The 19,159-nt window shown below is 46.2% G+C and overlaps 1 non-coding gene across 1 annotated transcript; it reads right to left on the reverse strand.

The window, feature by feature from the left end:
* Positions 1–10,329: 10,329 nt before the first annotated feature.
* Positions 10,330–10,437, reverse strand: LOC119921860. Its single transcript, XR_005448599.1, has one exon. It is a non-coding gene; the product is annotated as a U6 spliceosomal RNA (small nuclear RNA).
* Positions 10,438–19,159: the final 8,722 nt, after the last annotated feature.

Here is a 19,159-nt window from a genome sequence, read left to right on the forward strand (position 1 = left end):
AGGACCTGGTTTCCAGTCCTGGCTCTGCCTCTTGCCTGCTGTGTGATGTTGTGCAAAGCGCTTCACTTCTCTGTGCCTCGGTTCCCTCATCTGTAAAATAGGGATTTAGTCCAACCTGATAACCTTGTATCTACCCCAGCACTTAGAATAGTGCTATCAAATGCAATAATTATTATCATTATATGAAGAGGGAGGGAGTTCCAGGCCAGTGAAAGAGCATGGGCTGGGGGTCAGTAGCGGGATAGATGAGATCAAAATACAATGAGTAGGTTGGTTTTAGACGAGTCAAGTGTGCATACAGGGTGAACATGAGAAGCTGCCCCTCTTAACCTTCCACTTTCAGGCAGAAGGAATCCGAAATCAATCAATCGATCAAATATGTTGAGCACTTACTATGTACACACAGCTGTGCTGACTGCAACTAAATAAATGATCTCTCACCAGATTTAGCCTCCCGCTTCATGGCAAATCTGGGGTAGGAGAACCTTTTATCTCCCATGTGAGCTTAACTCTCATCTAGTTGTCAGGTGACTGCCCTCTCAAAGGACCGTGTCTAATGTATTGTTCTCTTCCTCAGAACTGAGTACGGGACTCTTCAGATAGCAGGTGCTTACTAAACACCACTGAGACGCAGACATTACCAGCTCTGACCATGGTTCCCCACTCCTCTGGAAACTGCAGTAGTTGTCCATCCACCTCTGCGTCATACAGAAACTCCTCACCATGATCGTTAAAGCTCACAATCACCTTGCTCCCTCCTATCTTACCTCGCTACTCTCCTACTACAAGCCAGCCCGTACACCTCGCCCCTTCAATGCCAATCTATTCATCGTATCTCCATCTCATCTTTCCCTCCAGCCACGCCTTGTCCACGTCCTGTCTCCTGCCTGGAATGTCCTCCCTCTTCGTTTCCGACAAACATTCACTCTCCCCACCTTCAGAGTGTTATTAAAATCAATATTATATATGTATATATGTTTGTACATATTTTTTACTCTATTTATTTATTTATTTTATTTGTACATATCTATTCTATTTATTTTATTTTGCTAGTATGTTTGGTTTTGTTCTCTGTCTCCCCCTTTCAGACTGTGAGCCCACTGTTGGGTAGGGACTGTCTCTATATGTTGCCAATTTGTACTTCCCAAGAGCTTAGTACAGTGCTCTGCACATAGTAAGCCCTCAATAAATACGAAAAAAAAATCCCCTCCAAGAGGCCTTCCCCGACTAAGTCCCAATTTGCTCTTATCCCCCTCCTTTCCGTGTCGCCCTTCACTTGAATTTACCCCCTTTCTTTACTTCTCTCTCGGTCCCATGGCACTTATGTATAGATCCATAATTTATGTATTTCTATAATGTTTGTCTCCCCTTCTAGACTGTAAGCTCCTTACGAGCAGGGAATATGTCTGCCAATCGTATAATTTACTCTCCCGAGCACTTAGAACAGTGCTCTCCACAAAGCAGGTGCTCAAGAAATATGATGTATTGGCCACCCAGAACGTTATTCACCGATCCATCCCCGTCCATCCCCATCACCCACCCAGTATATCCAGCAGATCGAGAGCCATGGAGACGCCGGGGGTAGAGATCCGTTTTACACATGGAGACGTGAGGAGATTCTATTTCTCTGTCACCGCCTTCTCCCCTGTAATCAATCAATCAATCAATCGTATTTATTGAGCGCTTACTGTGTGCAGAGCACTGTGCTAAGCGCTTGGGAAGTACAAGTTGGCAACATATAGAGACAGTCCCTACCCAACGGTGAGCTCACAGTCTAGAAGGGGGAGACAGAGAACAAAACCAAACATACTAACAAAATAAAATAAATAGAATAGATATGTACAAGTAAAATAAATAAATAAATAAATAAATAGAATAATACATATGTACAAACATATATACATATATACAGGTGCTGTGGGGAAGGAGGTAAGATGGGGGATGGAGAGGGGGATGAGGGGGAGAGGAAGGAGGGGGCTCAGTCTGGGAAGGCCTCCTGGAGGAGGTGAGCTCTCAGTAGGGCCTTGAAGGGAGGAAGAGAGCTAGCTTGGCGGAGGGGCAGAGGGAGGGCATTCCAGGCCCGGGGGATGACGTGGGCCGGGTGTCGATGGCGGAACAGGCGAGAACGAGGCACGGTGAGGAGATTAGCGGCAGTGGAGCGGAGGGGGTGGGCTGGGCTGTAGAAGCAGGGAAGGGAGGTGAGGTAGGAGGGGGCGAGGTGATGGAGAGCCTTGAAGCCGAGGGTGAGGAGTTTCTGCCTGATGCGCAGATTGATTGGTAGCCACTGGAGATTTTTGAGGAGGGAAGTAACATGCCCAGAACGTTTCTGGACAAAGACAATCCGGGCAGCAGCATGAAGTATGGATTGAAGTGGGGAGAGACACGAGGATGGGAGATCAGAGAGAAGGCTGATGCAGTAGTCCAGACGGGATAGTACTACTGTAAGACCCCAACACATCCGTGTTCTCTCCCCCCATCCCCCGACTCACTGGTCAGACTGAAGCGAGCGGGTTCTGGTCTCTTTTGTCCTTCAACCATGCCCTCAGCTCCCGGACGTCAGCCACAGGAGGATCTCCGGGAGGTGTGAGGGGTCCGGGCTCTTCCTGCTTCCTGCTTGTAGCGTGTCAGCTTCTAGGTGAACCCGGGCCTTTCCAGATAAGCTCCCTGCTGCTCCTGCGGGACTCCCCCCGGGAGACGGGTCACACGTTGGGCTGAGGGGCCTCATTAATTCCTGTTCGGGCCTGACTCCCCGGGTTTCTGGCACCACTCGGAATCTTAGGGACCTTGGGTGGGTTTGTGGCCCTGCCCCACGTGACTGTGTAACTGGGGTCCATTTGGTCCGTAACACTGGCGTGCGTCGCACGGGGAGAACATCCCAAGTAACTGCGGAGATGACAGTTAGGTGTCTATGTTGTTTAATTGTCAGTGACCCACCGGCTTCATCCGCTTCACGGCTGTGGGGCGACCATTTTAAAATGGTTTGGTTGTACCAGTCCTCCTTCCTCCAGACCTCACTTTAACCCTCCCACTCCTGATCCCACTCGCTACCTTCCCTGCCCTAAGACTATGCTCCTTCTGGCAACTGCCACCTCCCTCACTTCTCCCCACCCTCCTACCCACAGCTCCATTCACTGTCCTGCCCCAGCCCCACTACCTCTCCTGCATACATTTATTATTATTGTTATTATTATTATTATTATTATTATTATTATTATTATTATTATGGTCCTTCATAAGCTCTTACTATGTGCCAAGCTGTGTTCTAAGCGCTGGGATAGATACAAATGAATCTGGTTAGACACAGTCTCTATTTCACTAAGCGTTCAGACTCTTAATCCCCATTTTAGAGATGAGTTAATTTAGGCACAGAGAAGTGAAGTGACTAGTCCAAGATCACACAGCATTAACTTCTTCGTTGCCGTGAGAATTTTGGTGGGTTTAAGTTCATCCAAGTCCAGGTAGGTACAGACTTCCACTCTCTCTTTGAGTTATTTGCACCTGACTTTCATGGTCAAGGCTGGAGTCAGACATGCACATCCAATCAGCTATCGGGAGACCGTGGTTTAGTGGCAAGAGCACGGGCTTGGGAGTCAGAGGGCATGGGCTCTAATTCCGCCTACATCACTGGTCTGCTATATGGCTTTCGGCAAGCCACTTCACTTCTCTGTGCTTCAGTTACCTCATCTGTAAAATTGAGATGAAGTTTATGAGCCCCACATGGGACACCCTGATTACCTTGTATTTACCCCAGCACTTAGAACAGTGCTTGGCACATAGTTAGCGCTTAATAAATGCTATTATTATTCTTCATATTATTATTATGACCCTGTTCTATAGAATTCTTCCCTAACTCACAATCCCACTCATGACAACGTAGCCAGTTGCTTTATCATTGAGGTATTCAATTCTCACCCTCACTGTATATCTTCAGTTCCACATAGCTCCACTGCTACATGTAAGGCACATCTCCTCCAAGAGGCCTTCCTCAGCTAAGCCCTCATTTCCTCTTCTCCCACCCCTTTCTGCATCACCCTGATTTGCTACTTTTTTCACCTTTCCAGACCCACAACACATATGTACATATTTGTAATGTATTTATTGATATTAATGTCTGTTTCCCCGTCTAGACTGTAATTTCGCTTTGGGAGGGACTGTGTCTATTATTCTCTCCCAAGTGCTTAATACGGAAGACCCCCCATCTCTGCCACTGGCCTGCTTTGTGGTCTCGGGAAAGCTGCTTAATCTTTCTGTGCTCCAGTTTCCTCATCTGTTAAGTGCTTAGTACAGTGCCTAGTATCTGGTAAGTGTTCAACAGATATCATTGATTGATCAATCAATCTATAGTTTTCATTTAAATATCATTGCTTTCGGCAAGTATCGTGGCCTAGTAGATAGAGCACGGGCCTGGAAGTAAGAAGGACCTACCTTCTAATCTCGGCTCTGCCATGTGTCTGCTGTGTGACCTTGGGAAAGTCACTTCACCTCTCTGAGCCTCAGTTACCTTATTTGCAAAATGGGGAATAAGAGTTTGAGCTCCATGTTGGACAGGAACTGTGTCCAACCTGATTAATTTGCATATACCCCAGAGCTTAGACCAGTGCTTGGTGCATGGTGATAGTATTGTTTTTATTCCCTGTGTTTTAACTCATAAGCTGCCTGGAACCTTGGTTTCTTTCATACACTGTGGGCAGAGATCCAACAATCCATTATATTTTAAACTCCTCCAAGGCAAGGATTTCATTTTTGATCATCCTCTCTCTTAGTCTGTAAGCCTCAGGCAGATAAAACACTGTGTCCAACGTACCTCTCCCAGTGCTTGGCATACAGTAGGAGCAAAATGGGGATTCAACATCAGTTCTCCCTCCTACTGAGACTGGGGGCCCTAAAAGGGACATGATTATCTTGTATGTACCCCAGGACTTAATATAATGCTTGACATATAGTGTGCGCTTAACAAATACCACAATAACTAGTATTATATTATCTATATCATATATTAACATATCTATTCTTATTATAGTGCTTATAAAATACTCTAGGTATATTACTAATTTACAAACTGTAAAGTAAGGAAAAGGGGCAGGTTTGAGTATAGGCTGAGGGATACAAATAAGTTTAACTGGTCTCTGGACTGACAGCTCACTGTGGGTAGGGAAAACATCTACCAAATCTGTTGTATTGTCCTCTCCCAAGAGCTGAGTACGGTGCTCTGAACAAAGTAAACACTCAATTAATACTGTCGACTGATAAATGTGGGTAGGGAACGTGTCTACCAACTCCAATGTATTCTCCCAGCCACTTAGTTCAGTGCTCTGCACAAAGTAAGCACTCAGTAAATACCATTGATTGACTAATTGTTTCACTGTAAGCAGGGACGTTCTCTGCTAGCCATGTTGTATTGTACTCTCCAAAGTGCTTTAGTGCAGTGTTCTGCACTGTAAATGCTCAATAATTATCATTGATTGATAATTATCTGCCTTTAAACAAGCCCATCTCTCTCCCATCCTAAAAAAACCCTCTCTTGACCCCACCTCAACTTCTAGTTATCGTCCCATATCCCTCCTACCATTCCTTTCCAAACTCCTTGAACGAGTTGTCTACACTCGCTGCCTAGAATTCCTCAACAACAACTCTCTCCTCGACCCCCTCCAGTCTGGCTTCCGTCCCCTACATTCCACGGAAACTGCGCTCTCAAAGGTCACCAATGACCTCCTGCTTGCCAAATCCAAAGGCTCCTACTCTGTCCTAATCCTCCTCGACCTCTCAGCTGCCTTTGACACTGTGGACCACCCCCTTCTTCTCAACACGCTATCTGACCTTAGCTTCACAGACTCCGTCCTCTCCTGGTTCTCCTCTTACCTCTCCGGTCGTTCTTCCTCAGTCTCTTTTGCAGGCTCCTCCTCCCCCTCCCATTCTCTCACTGTGGGGGTTCCCCAAGGTTCAGTGCTTGGTCCCCTTCTGTTCTCGATCTACACACACTCCCTTGGTGACCTCATTCGCTCCCACGGCTTCAACTATCATCTCTACGCTGATGACACCCAGATCTACATCTCTGCCCCTGCTCTCTCCCCCTCTCTCCAGGCTCGCATCTCCTCCTGCCTTCAGGACATCTCCATTTGGATGTCTGCCCGCCACTTAAAGCTCAACATGTCCAAGACTGAACTCCTTGTCTTCCCTCCCAAACCTTGCCCTCTCCGTGACTTTCCCATCTCTGTTGACGGCACAACCATCCTTCCCGTCGTACAAGCCCGTAAACTTGGTGTCATCCTCGACTCCACTCTCTCATTCACCCCACATATCCAGTCCATCACCAATACCTGCCGGTCTCACCTTCGCGACGTTGCCAAGATCCGCCCTTTCCTCTCCATCCATACCGCTACCCTGCTCATTCAAGCTCTCATCCTATCCCGTCTGGACTACTGCATCAGCCTTCTCTCTGATCTCCCATCCTCGTGTCTCTCTCCACTTCAATCCATACTTCATGCTGCTGCCCGGATTATCTTTGTCCAGAAACGCTCTGGGCATATCACTCCCCTCCTCAAAAATCTCCAGTGGCTACCAATCAATCTGCGCATCAGGCAGAAAACTCCTCACCCTGGGCTTCAAGGCTCTCCATCACCTCGCCCCCTCCTACCTCACCTCCCTTCTCTCCTTCTACAGCCCAGTCCGCACCCTCCGCTCCTCCACCGCTGATCTCCTCACCGTACCTCGCTCTCGCCTGTCCCGCCATCGACCCCCGGCCCACGTCATCCCCCGGGCTTGGAATGCCCTCCCTCTGCCCATCCGCCAAGCTAGCTCTCTTCCTCCCTTCAAGGCCCTGCTGAGAGCTCACCTCCTCCAGGAAGCCTTCCCAGACTGAGCCTCTTCCTTCCTCTCCCCCCTCGTCCCCCTCTCCATCCCCCCCATCTTACCTCCTTCCCTTCCCCACAGCACCTGTATATATGTATATATGTTTGTACATATTTTTTACTCTATTTATTTATTTATTTTATTTGTACATATCCATTCTATTTATTTTATTTTGTTAGTATGTTTGGTTTTGTTCTCTGTCTCCCCCTTTTAGACTGTGAGCCCACTGTTGGGTAGGGACTGTCTCTATATGTTGCCAATTTGTACTTCCCAAGCACTTAGTACAGTGCTCTGCACATAGTAAGCGCTCAATAAATACGATTGATGATGATGATGATGATAATGTTGTCTTCTGTTTTGAGACAGGTTTAGGGATAAGGAAGACGTCCTTAGACCAGTATTATGATAGCAGTATATTACGTCCTGCTAGTAGTATTATCTTGATTACTACTAGTACTAGAAATAACATTTATTAAGCACTTACTATATGCAGAGCACTGTACTAAGCACTGGGAAAGAGTACACAAGAGGAAATTAGGCACAGATCCTGTCCCTTGAGAGGCTCACAATCTATGAATAAAGATGGGGGAGAGTACCTGAGACACACAATGAGAGCAATGAAACAATAAGACATTAGGGCAGCATAAGAGACAAGGACAAATACACATAACACGAAATAAAAAAAAAACAAAAGTCATTAGGGAGCTGTGACTGGAGGAGCAGAATTTCAGGTTCTCTGTGATTTGGAGTTCATGGCATACCCGAAGTCACAGCAATGGCTACCACAGTCACTAGCCTTCCCAAGGATTAAGGAAGTCTCATGCTGCAGATGTTGGGGAGAAAGGTCAGTAGAAAGTGTTGTTATCCTGTCCCTAATCTCTGATCATGGCTCCTCTTATATTTTCAACAAAATGATAAACCATTCCTCCTCAGTTCTAAGGATACTATGCATGAATGATAAGAGAAACAGCGTTTCCTTGTGGATAAAGCATGGGCCCGGGAGTCAGAAGGAGCTGGGTTTTTATCCTGACTCTGCTACTCATTGCTTTGTGATTTTGGGCAAGTCACATCACTTCTCTGGGTCTCAATTATCTCATATGTGAAATGGGTATTGTTTTTATTCCCTGTGTTTTAACTCATAAGCTGCCTGGAACCTTGGTTTCTTTCATACACTGTGGGCAGAGATCCAACAATCCATTATATTTTAAACTCCTCCAAGGCAAGGATTTCATTTTGATCATCCTCTCTCTTAGTCTGTAAGCCTCAGGCAGATAAAACACTGTGTCCAACGTACCTCTCCCAGTGCTTGGCATACAGTAGGAGCAAAATGGGGATTCAACATCAGATCTCCTGCCTCCTCTCAAAATCCACCCCCTCCACCCGTGCATCCGACCCTATCCCTTCACACCTTCTCAAAACACTTTTCCTCTCCCTTCTTCCCTCCCTTACTGCCATCTTCAACGGTTCTCTCTCCAATAACGTCTTTCCCCCTGCTTTCAAAGATGTCCATGACTCCCGTATCCTAAAAAGCATCCTCCCTTGACCAAGATCAGGATTAAGCCTGGAAAAGGGAATGTAGGTTGCTTTCAGCTCCTTCCAGTTATCACCCAACTCCCTCTTACCATTCCACTACAAAATTCATGAGTGCATTGTCTACACCCATTGTCTCAAGTTCCTAGCCTTCAACTGTCTTCTTGACCCCCCTCCAATCTGGCTTCTGTCCCCTCCACTCCACAGAAACCTCCCCCTCAAAGGTCACCAATATTCTCCTTCTTGCCAAATCCAATTGCCTCTACTCCATCCTAATCCACCTCTCAGGTTCCATTGACACTTTCGACCATCCCCTTCTCCTGGAAGCATTATCCACCTTTGGCTTCGCTGACACTGTCCTCTCCTGGTTCTCCTCCTATCTCTCTAGCTACTCATTCTCAGGCTCTTTCACGGGCTCCTCCTCTGCCTCCTTCCCCTCTAACTGTGGGGGTCCCTCAGGGTTCAGTTCTGTGTCCCCTCTATTCTCCATCTACACCTACTACCTTGAAGAATTCATTCTTTCACATGGCTCCATCTACCCCAGCAGCATGGCATACCATGTTCACAGGCATTATGTAGTGGATAGAGAATGGACCTGGGAGTCAGAAGGGCAGGGGCTCCGCCTCCTGTCGGCTATGTGACATTGGGCAAATCACTTTCCTTCTCTGTGACTTAGTTATCTCATCTGTAAAATATGAATTGAGATTGTGAGCCCCTTTTGCAACAGGGACTTTGTCCAACCCAATTTGCTTGTATCTACCCCAGGGCTTAGTACAATGACTGGCATATAGTAAGCCCTTAACAAATATTATTATCATTACCAACTCTATGCAGATGATTTCCAAATGTAAATCTCCAGCCTTGATCCCTCCCCCTCGCTGTAGTTTTGTATTTCCTCCTACTTTCAAGACATCTGTATTTGGATGCCCTACCATCACCTTAGACTTAACCTGTCCAAAACAGAACTCCTTATCGTCCCACCGAACCTAGTCCTCCCCCAATTGTCCTATCACTGTAGTCAGCACCATCATCCTTCCTACCTCACAAGCCCGTAACATTGTTGTTATCCTTGATTGATCTCTCTCATGCAACCCACACATTCAACATCATCACTAAATCCTGTCATTTTAACCTTCATGACATAGCTAAAATCTGTCATTTCCTCTCCATCCAAACAGCTACCATGTTAATAAAAGCATGTATCTTATCCCTTCTTGATAACTGTATCAGACTCCTAACTGACCTCTCTTTCTCCTGTCTCTCCCCACTCTGGTCCATACTTCACTTTGCTGCCCAGATCATTGTCTGATAAAAATGTTCAGTCCATATTTCCCCATTCTTCAAGAGCCTCCAGTGGTTGTCCCTCCATCTCTGCATCAAACAGAAGCTCCTTTACCTTGGGCTTTAATGTGCTCAGTCACTTTGCCCCCTCTTACCTGCTCTTCTCCTACAACCCTGCCTGCACACTTCGCTCCATTAATGCCAATGTACTTATTCTACCTTGATCTCATGTACCCTCTTGTCCACATCTTGCCTCTGTCCTGAAATGCCCTCCCTCTTCATATCCGAAAATTGCTCTCTCCCCTTTCAAGGCCCTACTGAAGACACATCTCCTCCAAGAGGCCCTCCCTGTCTAAGCCTTCTTTTTCTTTTTCCTCTACTCTCTCTGCATCGCCCTGACTTGCTCCCTTCATTCATCCTCCCACCCAGCCAAAAGGTACTTATGTACAGATCTGTAACCTATTTATTTATATTAATGTCCATCTCCCCCTCTAGACTGTAAGCTCATTGTGGGCAGGGAGTGTTTTTCATATTGATATATTTAATTCTCCCAAGTGCTTAATGTGGTGTTCTGCACATAGTAAGCACTCAGTAAATACAAATAATTGATATGCACATAGTTTTCTCAATAAACCCATTGATTGAAAGCATCTAGGAGAAATAAAGAAGATAAATGTGGAACTCTTCACACATCTTTATAGGATCCTGGCACAGAAGCCATATCTAATATTCTCTAGATCTTTCTAATTTTACTATATGTGCTGCCGAAATGAGCAATCTTTTAGTAGCTAGCATGCAGGTTTTTAAAGTTCACCTTATTTACACCTATTCAGATGACAGTTTTCTTTTCAAGCGTCCGTACATGTTCTTGTGCTTTCTGGAAAATAATCCTTTTTCTAGATATCTCCCTATTTTGAGAATCTAACATCATCAAATAGAGTCAAAATTTCTTCTGGTGCATGAAGCCGCAGAGGCTGCTGGAATGTCTGCTTTGCGGTGATGATTAACATATGCTTATTTGCTCCAAGACTCAAAGCCATTGGATGAGACAGGGCCAGTGGATGTGACAGGGGAGCAATGGGAAGGACCCTCAGTCACGACTTCTCCACCAGTAGAATTTGGTCCGTTGACCCTGCAGCACGTTTCTGAGCGAGGAGGAACAGGGTTTGGGCTGAGGGGGCAGACAGCAGGAAGGTTGAGTGTTCGGGAACTTATCGGGTTTCCTCCAGCTTCCAGATCCCAAAGTATGGTCCTGAAGGGCAGGCTCAGGGCTGGCAAGGTTGGGCCTCAGTCACTTAGGGGCAGCTTGGGCTCAGGGCCAGTGGGGATGGGCCATAGCCACTCAGGGAAAGCCCCAGGCAGTTGTTCCAGTGCAGTCTGGTAGCTGGAGAAACTCAGGGAGTGGCAGGGTAGGGAGCGGCAGCAGACCTATGGGGTGGGAGAGTGAGAGGTTAGTCAGGAAGGACTCCTTGGAGGCGAGCTAGGATGTCACATAACCAGAGACTAAAGAATTACTTGACAATCACAAGCTGAAAAGGTACCTAATTCTTTAACTGATGTAAATTTTCTTCCTTGATCATGTTTACCAGTAAAGAGATATTAACAAGGCCTCAGTACATGTCTCTATAGCATAATCCCTTAGGGCATTTGGCAATTAAGCCTAAAGTATGTGGTTTGAGCTTAACTAGAAAATGGTTTTTCTATGGCACTAATTCTCATAAGGCCCAGTTCTGTTTTAGCACCCAAATCCACACTGTCACAAGAACGTCTTTCTACAGGTCTGTGTATGCTTCCATTTACATGGCATAAGAAACACCTTCCTCTGGACAGGACTATGATTCATTCATTCAATCGTATTTATCAAGCTCTTACTGTGTGAAGAGCCCTGAACTAAGCACTTGTGAAAGTAAAGTACAACAACAAATATTGACATTCCCTGCCCACAACGAGCTTGTACTCTCGAGCAGAGGAGACAGACATGAATACAAACAAATAGAATGATAGATATGTACATAGTGCTTTGGTGCTGAGAGGGGGGAAGAACAAAGGGAGCAAGTCAGGCACAACACAAAAGGGAGTAAGAGCTGAGGAAAAGTGGTGCTTCGTCTGGGAAGGCCTAACAGAGGAGTTGTGCCTTCAATAAGGCTTTCAAGCTGGGGAGAGTGGTTGTCTGTCAGATAAGAGGAGGGAGGGCATTCCAGGCCAGAGGAAGGCCGTGGGCTAGGGGTTAATGATAAGACAGGTGACATGGTGGCACAGTGAGAAGCTTAACACTAGAGGAACAAAATATGCTTGCTGGGTTGTAGAGGAGAGAAGTGAGGTGAGGTAGGAGAGGGCTAGGTGATGGAGTGCCTTAAAGCCAAAGGAGAGGAGTTTGTGTTTGATATGGAGATGGATGGGAAATCACTAGAGTTTTTTGAGGAGCTGGGTGGTGCGTTCAGAATGTATTTGTAGAAATATGATATGGGCAGCAGAGTGAAGTATGGACTGGAGAGGGGAGAGACAGTAGGCTGGGAGGTCAGCAAGGAGGTTTATGCAGTAATACAGGTTAGATAGGGTGAGTGATTGTATTAACGTGGTAATAATATGGATGGAGAGGAAAGGGCAGATTTTAGCGATGTTGTGAAGGTGAGGACAACAGGATTTGGTGATGGATTGAATCTGTGGGTTGAATGAGAGAAAGGAGTCAAGAATAATGCCAAGCCTATGGGCTTGTGAGACAGAAAGTATGGTGGTGCCACCTACAGTGATGGGGAAGTCATGGGGAGGACAGGGTTTGGATGGGAAAATAAGGACCTCTGTTTTGGACATGTTATGTTTGAGGCAATGAGCAGACATCCAAGTTGAGATATCTTGAAGGGAGGAGGAGATGTGAGACTGGAGAGAGGGAGAGAGATCAGGGCTGGAGATGTAGATTTGGGTGTCATCTGCATAAGTGGTGGTTGAAGCCATGGGAGTGAATGAGTTCTCCAAGGGCGTAAGTTTAGATGGAGAATAGAAGGGGACCAAGAACTTATTCTTGAGGGACCCCAACAAAGCAGTGGGTCTTAGTGGAAAGAGCACGGGCTTAGGAGTCAGAGGTCCTGGGTGCTAATCCCACACCACCACTTGTCTGCTATGTGACCTTGGGCAAGCCACTTAACTTCTCTGTGCCTCAGTTACCTCATCTGTCAAAATGGGGGTTAAGACAGTGAGCCCCACGTGGACAACCTGATTACCTTGTACCTACCCTAGCTCTTAGTACGGTGCTTGGAACATAGTGAGCGCTTAACAAATACCATAATTACTATTCAGCACTTAGAACAGTACTTCGCACATAGGAAGTGCTTAACAAATATCATTATTGGCTAGGGGGTGGGAGGCAGAGGAAGAGCCCATGAGGGAGACTGAAAATGAACGGCAAGAGAGATAAGAGGAGTATTAGGATAGGACAGTCAGTGAAGCCAATGTTGGATAACATTTCCATGAGAAAGGGGTGATCAACCATCTCAAAGGCAGCTGAGAGGTCAAGGAGGATTAGGATGGAGTAGAAGCCATTGGACTTGGCAAGAAGGAAATCATCGGTGACCTTTGAGAAGACGGTTCCTGTGGAGTTAAGGGGATGGACGTTAGATTGGAAGGAGTCCAAGAGAGAATTTAAGGAAAGGAATTTGATATAGAAGGTACAGAAAACTTGCTCAAGGATGTTGGAGAGGAATGGTAGGAGGGAAATGGGACATTAACTAGAGGGAGCCTTAGAGTCAAGGGAAGTATTTTTTAGATAGGGGAGACATGTGCATTTTTGACATCAGTGGAGAAGATGTCATTGGAGATCAAACGGATCAAGATGGTTATTAGGGAGGGAAGAAGGGAGGGAGCGAGAGTTTTGATAAGGTGCAAAGGAATGGGGTCCGATGCTCATGTGGAGGAACTGGCTTCTGAAAGGAGGCAGTAAATCTCCTCCAGAGAAACTTCTGGAAAAGATGGGAGAGTTGAAGAGGGGGCCGCAAGGGGGAGGGACTGAGGAGGAACAGGGGTGATTTTAGGGAGCCTGTGCTAATGAAGGGTGGTGGGATCACTTAGTCTCTCTCCTGAAGAGTTCTGGCCAGCATCCCAACTCTCACCAACTCAGTTCCTTCATCAATAAGATGGAAATTAAATACAGGTTCTCCCTCCCACTTAAACTGTGAGCCTCAATGCGATAAGGACTGTGTCCAAACCAATCATCTTGTATTTACAACAGCACTTAATACAGTTCTTGGTACATAGTAAGCCTTTAACAAATATCAGAATTATTACTATCATATGCCTGAAACATCAAATGTAAAGATTGCTAATGCTACGTGTTTGGCATTAGCTGATTTCTTATTTCCCCACTTGAGCCATATACTCAATCCATATCTTGTCTTATCTTATACGTTGAGTCATCCCCGACCCATAGCAACACAATGGATATATCTCTCCCAGAACACCCCACCTCCATCTGCAATCATCCTGGTAGTGTATCTATAGAGATTTCCTGGTAAAAATATGGAAGTGGTTTAACATTGCCTCCTTCCATGCTTGAGTCTCCACCCTCGACTCTCTCCCATACCGCTGCTGCCCAGAACAGGTGAGTTTTGACTTCTAGCAGATTGCCTTGCACTTGCGAGCCACTGCCCAAGCTAGGAATCGAATGGATATGCCTCTTCTTCACTCTCCCTCCTGTGGTCGAGACTGGTAGAGTACAGGAAACTCTCCACGTGCGACGCTGTGAGAGGCATAAATAAGCTACCCCATCCTAATTCCTCGTTGATATTATAGCTATGTTTGAGAGTTGTGGACCACTTTCCCATGTGCTGCATACAATTGGCACATTTTATGTGTTGCATAGTCTCTTTGTCCTATTGCCATTTTGATGCTTTCATGTTTTATTGCTCCTAATTTGTCTGTTTTCAGTTCTTCCTGACCTTCTAGATTCATTATCTCTCCGGTCGTTCATTCTCAGTCTCTTTTGCAGGCTCCTCCTCCCCCTCCCATCCCCTTACTGTGGGGGTTCCTCAAGGTTCAGTTCTTGGTCCCCTTCTGTTCTTGATCTACACTCACTCCCTTGGTGACCTCATTCACTCCCATGGCTTCAACTATCATCTCTAGGCTGATGACATAGAAATCTACATCTCTGCCCCTGCTCTCTCCCCCTCCCTCCAGGGCTCGCATCTCCTCCTGCCTTCAGGACATCTCCATCTGGATGTCTGCCTGCCACCTAAAACTCAACATGTCCAAGACTGAACTCCTTGTCTTCCCTCCCAAACCTTGCCCTCTCCCTGACTTTCCCATCACTGTTGACAGCACTACCATCCTTCCCATCTCACAAGCCCGCAAACTTGGTGTCATCCTCGACTCTGCTCTCTCGTTCACCCCTCACATCCAAGCCATCACCAAAACCTGCCGGTCTCAGATCCGCAACATTGCCAATATCCGCCCTTTCCGCTCCATCCAAACTGCTACCCTGCTCATTCAAGCTCTCATCCTATCCCGTCTGGACTACTGTATCATCCTCCTCTCCGATCTCCCATCCTCTTGTCTCTCCCAACTTCAATCCATACTTCACACCACTGCCCGGATTGTCTTTGTCCAGAAACGCTCTGGGCATGTTACTTTCCTCCCCAAAAATCTCCAGTGGCTACCAATCAATCTGCGCATCAGGCAGAAACTCCTCACCCTCGGTTTCAAGGCTCTCCATCACCTCGCCCCCTCCTACCTCACCTCCCTTCTCTCCTTCTACAGCCCAGCCCGCACCCTCCACTCCTCTGCCGCTAATCTCCTCACCGTGCCTCATTCTCGCCTGTCCCGCCGTCGACCCCCGGCCCACGTTATCCCCCTGGCCTGGAATGCTCTCCCTCCGCACATCCGCCAAGCTAGCTCTCTTCCTCCCTTCAAGGCACTACTGGGAGCTCACCTCCTCCAGGAGGCCTTCCCAGACTGAGCTCCCTCCTTCCTCTCCCCCTCCTACCCCTCTTTATCTCCCCCGCCTTACCTCCTTCCCTTCCCCACAACACCTGTATATATGTATATATGTTTGTACATATTTATTACTCTATTTATTTATGTATTTTACTTGTACATATCTATTCTATTTATTTTATTTTGTTAATATGTTTGGTTTTGTTCTCTGTCTCCCCTTTCTAGACTGTGAGCCCACTGTTGGGTAGGGGCCGTCTCTATATGTTGCCAACTTGTACTTCCCAAGCGCTTAGTACAGTGCTCTGCACACAATAAGCGCTCAATAAATACGATCGATTGATTGATTGATTGATAGATCATGAGACCTTCCATGGACAGGGTCAATGTCTAATTCTCACCTGTATATTGTTTCCCAACACTTAGTAAAGAGTTCTACACAAAGTATGTGTTTAATCAATACTATTACTACACTACTATTACAACTACTATTACTACACTACTATTTCAACTACTATTACTACTATAACTACTACTAGTACAACTACCACTGCAATTACCACTACTACTACTGCTACCTTTTCCTGTAAATATGGTCCAGCCTTGATTTGTCTGACACTGTCCTTTACGGTTCTCCTCCTACTTCTCAGGCTGATTCTTCTGGGTTACTTTCTACTGCTCTTCCTCTGCCTTCCACCCTCTTAACCGAGGGGATCCCACAAGGCTTAGTCCTAGGTCACACAAGCCTCACTATCTCAACATGGATGACTCCAAATCTACCTTTCCATCCTTGACCTTTCTCCTTTTCAGCAATCTCACATTTCTTCCAGTAATCAATATATTTCTACTTGAATGTCCTGCCAATACCTGTAACTCAACACGAATAAGAATCAATTCAACTTTCCACTGAAATCCTCTCCTGTCCCAGACTTTCTTATCACCACTGACTACCAAGGATCGCCTTCCTCCTGGTCTCACAAACCTGAAATTTCAGTATTATCTATAACTATTTTCTCTCCTTCAACCCTCATATCCACCCACCTCTCTGATCATCCATCCTTTCATTCATTCATTCAATCATGTTTATTGAGTACTTACTGTGTGCAAAGCACTGTACTAAGTGCTTTGGAGAGTACAATTTAATGATAAGCAGGCACATTCCCTACCCACAATGAGCTTACAGTCTAGAGGGGAAGACAGACATTAATATAAGTAAATAAATTACTGATATGTACCTAAGTATTGTGGGGCTGGGAACGGGGATGAATAACAAAGTCAGAATGACACAGAAGGAAGTGGGAGAAGAGGAAAGGAGGGCTTAATCAGGGAAGGCCTCTTGGAGGAGATTTGCCTTCAATAAGGCTTAGATGTGGGAGAGTAACTGTCTGTCATATTTGAGGAGGGAGGTAATTTCAGGCTGGAGGCAGGGTGTGGGCGAAGGGTCGGTGGCGAGATACTACCACGTCTATGAATCAGCGTGGCTTAGTGGAAAGAGGCCGGGCTTGGGAGTCACAGGTCGTGGATTCTAATCCCGGCTCTGCCACTTGTCAGCTGTGTGACCTTGGGCAAGTCACTTCACTTCTCTGTGCCTCAGAGACCTCATCTGTAAAATGGGGATGAAGACTGTGAGCCCCCCATGGGACACCCTGATCACCTTGTATCCTCCCCAGCGCTTAGAACAGTGCTTTGCACATAGTAAGCGCTTAGCAAATACCAAAGTTATTATTATTATGAAGATGGTACCCAAATCTATATCCCCACCCCTGATCTCTCTGTAGTCTCATATTTCCTCCTGCCTTCAGGACATATTTAATTGGATGTCATCTCATCACCTCAAACTTAACATATCCAAAACAAAACTCTTTATCTTCCCACCAAACCCCCCCGTCCTCCCCCTGACTTTCCCAACACTGTAGATGGCCCCACCATCCTTCCTGATCCACAAGCCCACCACCTTGGTGTTATCCTTGACTCCTGTCTCTCATTCAACATACATATTCATCCCATTACTAAATCCTGTTCGTTCGGTCTGCACAACATTGCAAAACCCACCCTTCCCTCTCCATCCGAACTGCTACCATATTAATCAAAGCTCTTATCCTACCCCACCTAGATTACTGTATCAGTCTCCTTGATGACCTCCCTGTCTCCTGTCTCTCCTCACTCCAGTCCATATTTCACTCTGCTGCCCAGATACTTTTTCTACAAAAACGTTCAGACCATGCTTCCCCACTCTTCACGAACCTCCAGTTGCTGCCCATCCACATCCACATCAAATAGAATCTTCTTACCATTGGTTTACCACTCAATCACCTTGCCTCCTCCTACCTCACCTTGCTACTCACCTACTACAACCCAGCCTGCACAACGTTGCTCCTCAAATGCTAGTCTTCTCACTGTACCTTGATCTCATGTATCTTGCTGCCAACTTCTCACTCATGCCTTGCCTCTGGCCCAGAACGCCTTCCCTCCTGATATCTGACCTACAATCACTCTCTCACCTTTCAAAGCCTTACTGAAGTTACATCTCCTCCAAGAGGCCGTCTCTGACTAAGCCCTCCTTTCCTCTTCTCCCTCTTCCTCTGTGTAGCCCTGACGTGCTCCCTTAATTCATCCTGCCTCCCCTCCCCACAACACCTATTTACATTTCTGTAATATATTTGTTTATATTAATATCTTTCTCCTCCTCTAGCCTGTAAGGTCTTTCTTTGTCGGCAGGGAATGTGTCTGTTTACTGTTATACTCTCCCAAGCAGTTAGTACAGTGCTCCTCAGAGAGTAAGTGCTTAATAAATGCTATTGAATAAATGAAAGAATGAATAAAACCCTTTCTCTGCTAATAAGATTTCAGGGCTTTCAGTAGAAACTCTATAGCTCCTAACCACAGCTTTAGGGTTGGAGACATGGCTGCTTATCCTTATCCTTGAAGAGTGTTCTCCCAGAGATCCCATCTTCCCATTTCCAGGACCTCAGGTAAAAAGACCCCTAGATTTTAGTTTGGCTCACCTCTTGTCAGGGGTTTCAGAAAAGAATCAGTTTTAATCTTGACACGTAAAAGCCACTATGAGCATAGAATGGTTCTCAGATTGCTCCTGGGTGCTGATTGATGGGGAGGAGAGAGGCAGAGAGAGATGCCTGCTGAGCACACACCTTCCAGTGTTCCAAGGGACAACAACATGGCCTAGTGGATAGAGCACGGGCCTGGGAGTCAGAGGACCTGAGTTCTAATCCCGACTCTGCCACTTGTCTGCCAGATTCGAGTTCCGATTGCGACCTACTTCCAGCATGGCCATTGAGAGTCGCACAGAGTTAGAGAGCAAGTCACTTCACTGCTCTGGGCCTCGGTTATTTCATCTGAAAATTGAGAATTAAGACTGTGAGCTCCACATGGGATCTGGACTGTGTCCAACCTGATTAGCTTTTATCTACCCCAAGAGCTTAGTACAGTGCCTGTTACATAGTAACCACTTATCAAATATAATAAAGACCAACAATTGAAAGACTCTGCACTCTCTCCTTCTGTATCATTCATGTTTCCTGGGGCAGGAGGGTTGCAGTGATAAAGGCCCAGCAGAAACCAG

Source organism: Tachyglossus aculeatus, unplaced genomic scaffold, assembly GCF_015852505.1.
Source record: "Tachyglossus aculeatus isolate mTacAcu1 unplaced genomic scaffold, mTacAcu1.pri SUPER_30, whole genome shotgun sequence".
In the NCBI taxonomy this organism is placed as follows: domain Eukaryota; kingdom Metazoa; phylum Chordata; class Mammalia; order Monotremata; family Tachyglossidae; genus Tachyglossus; species Tachyglossus aculeatus.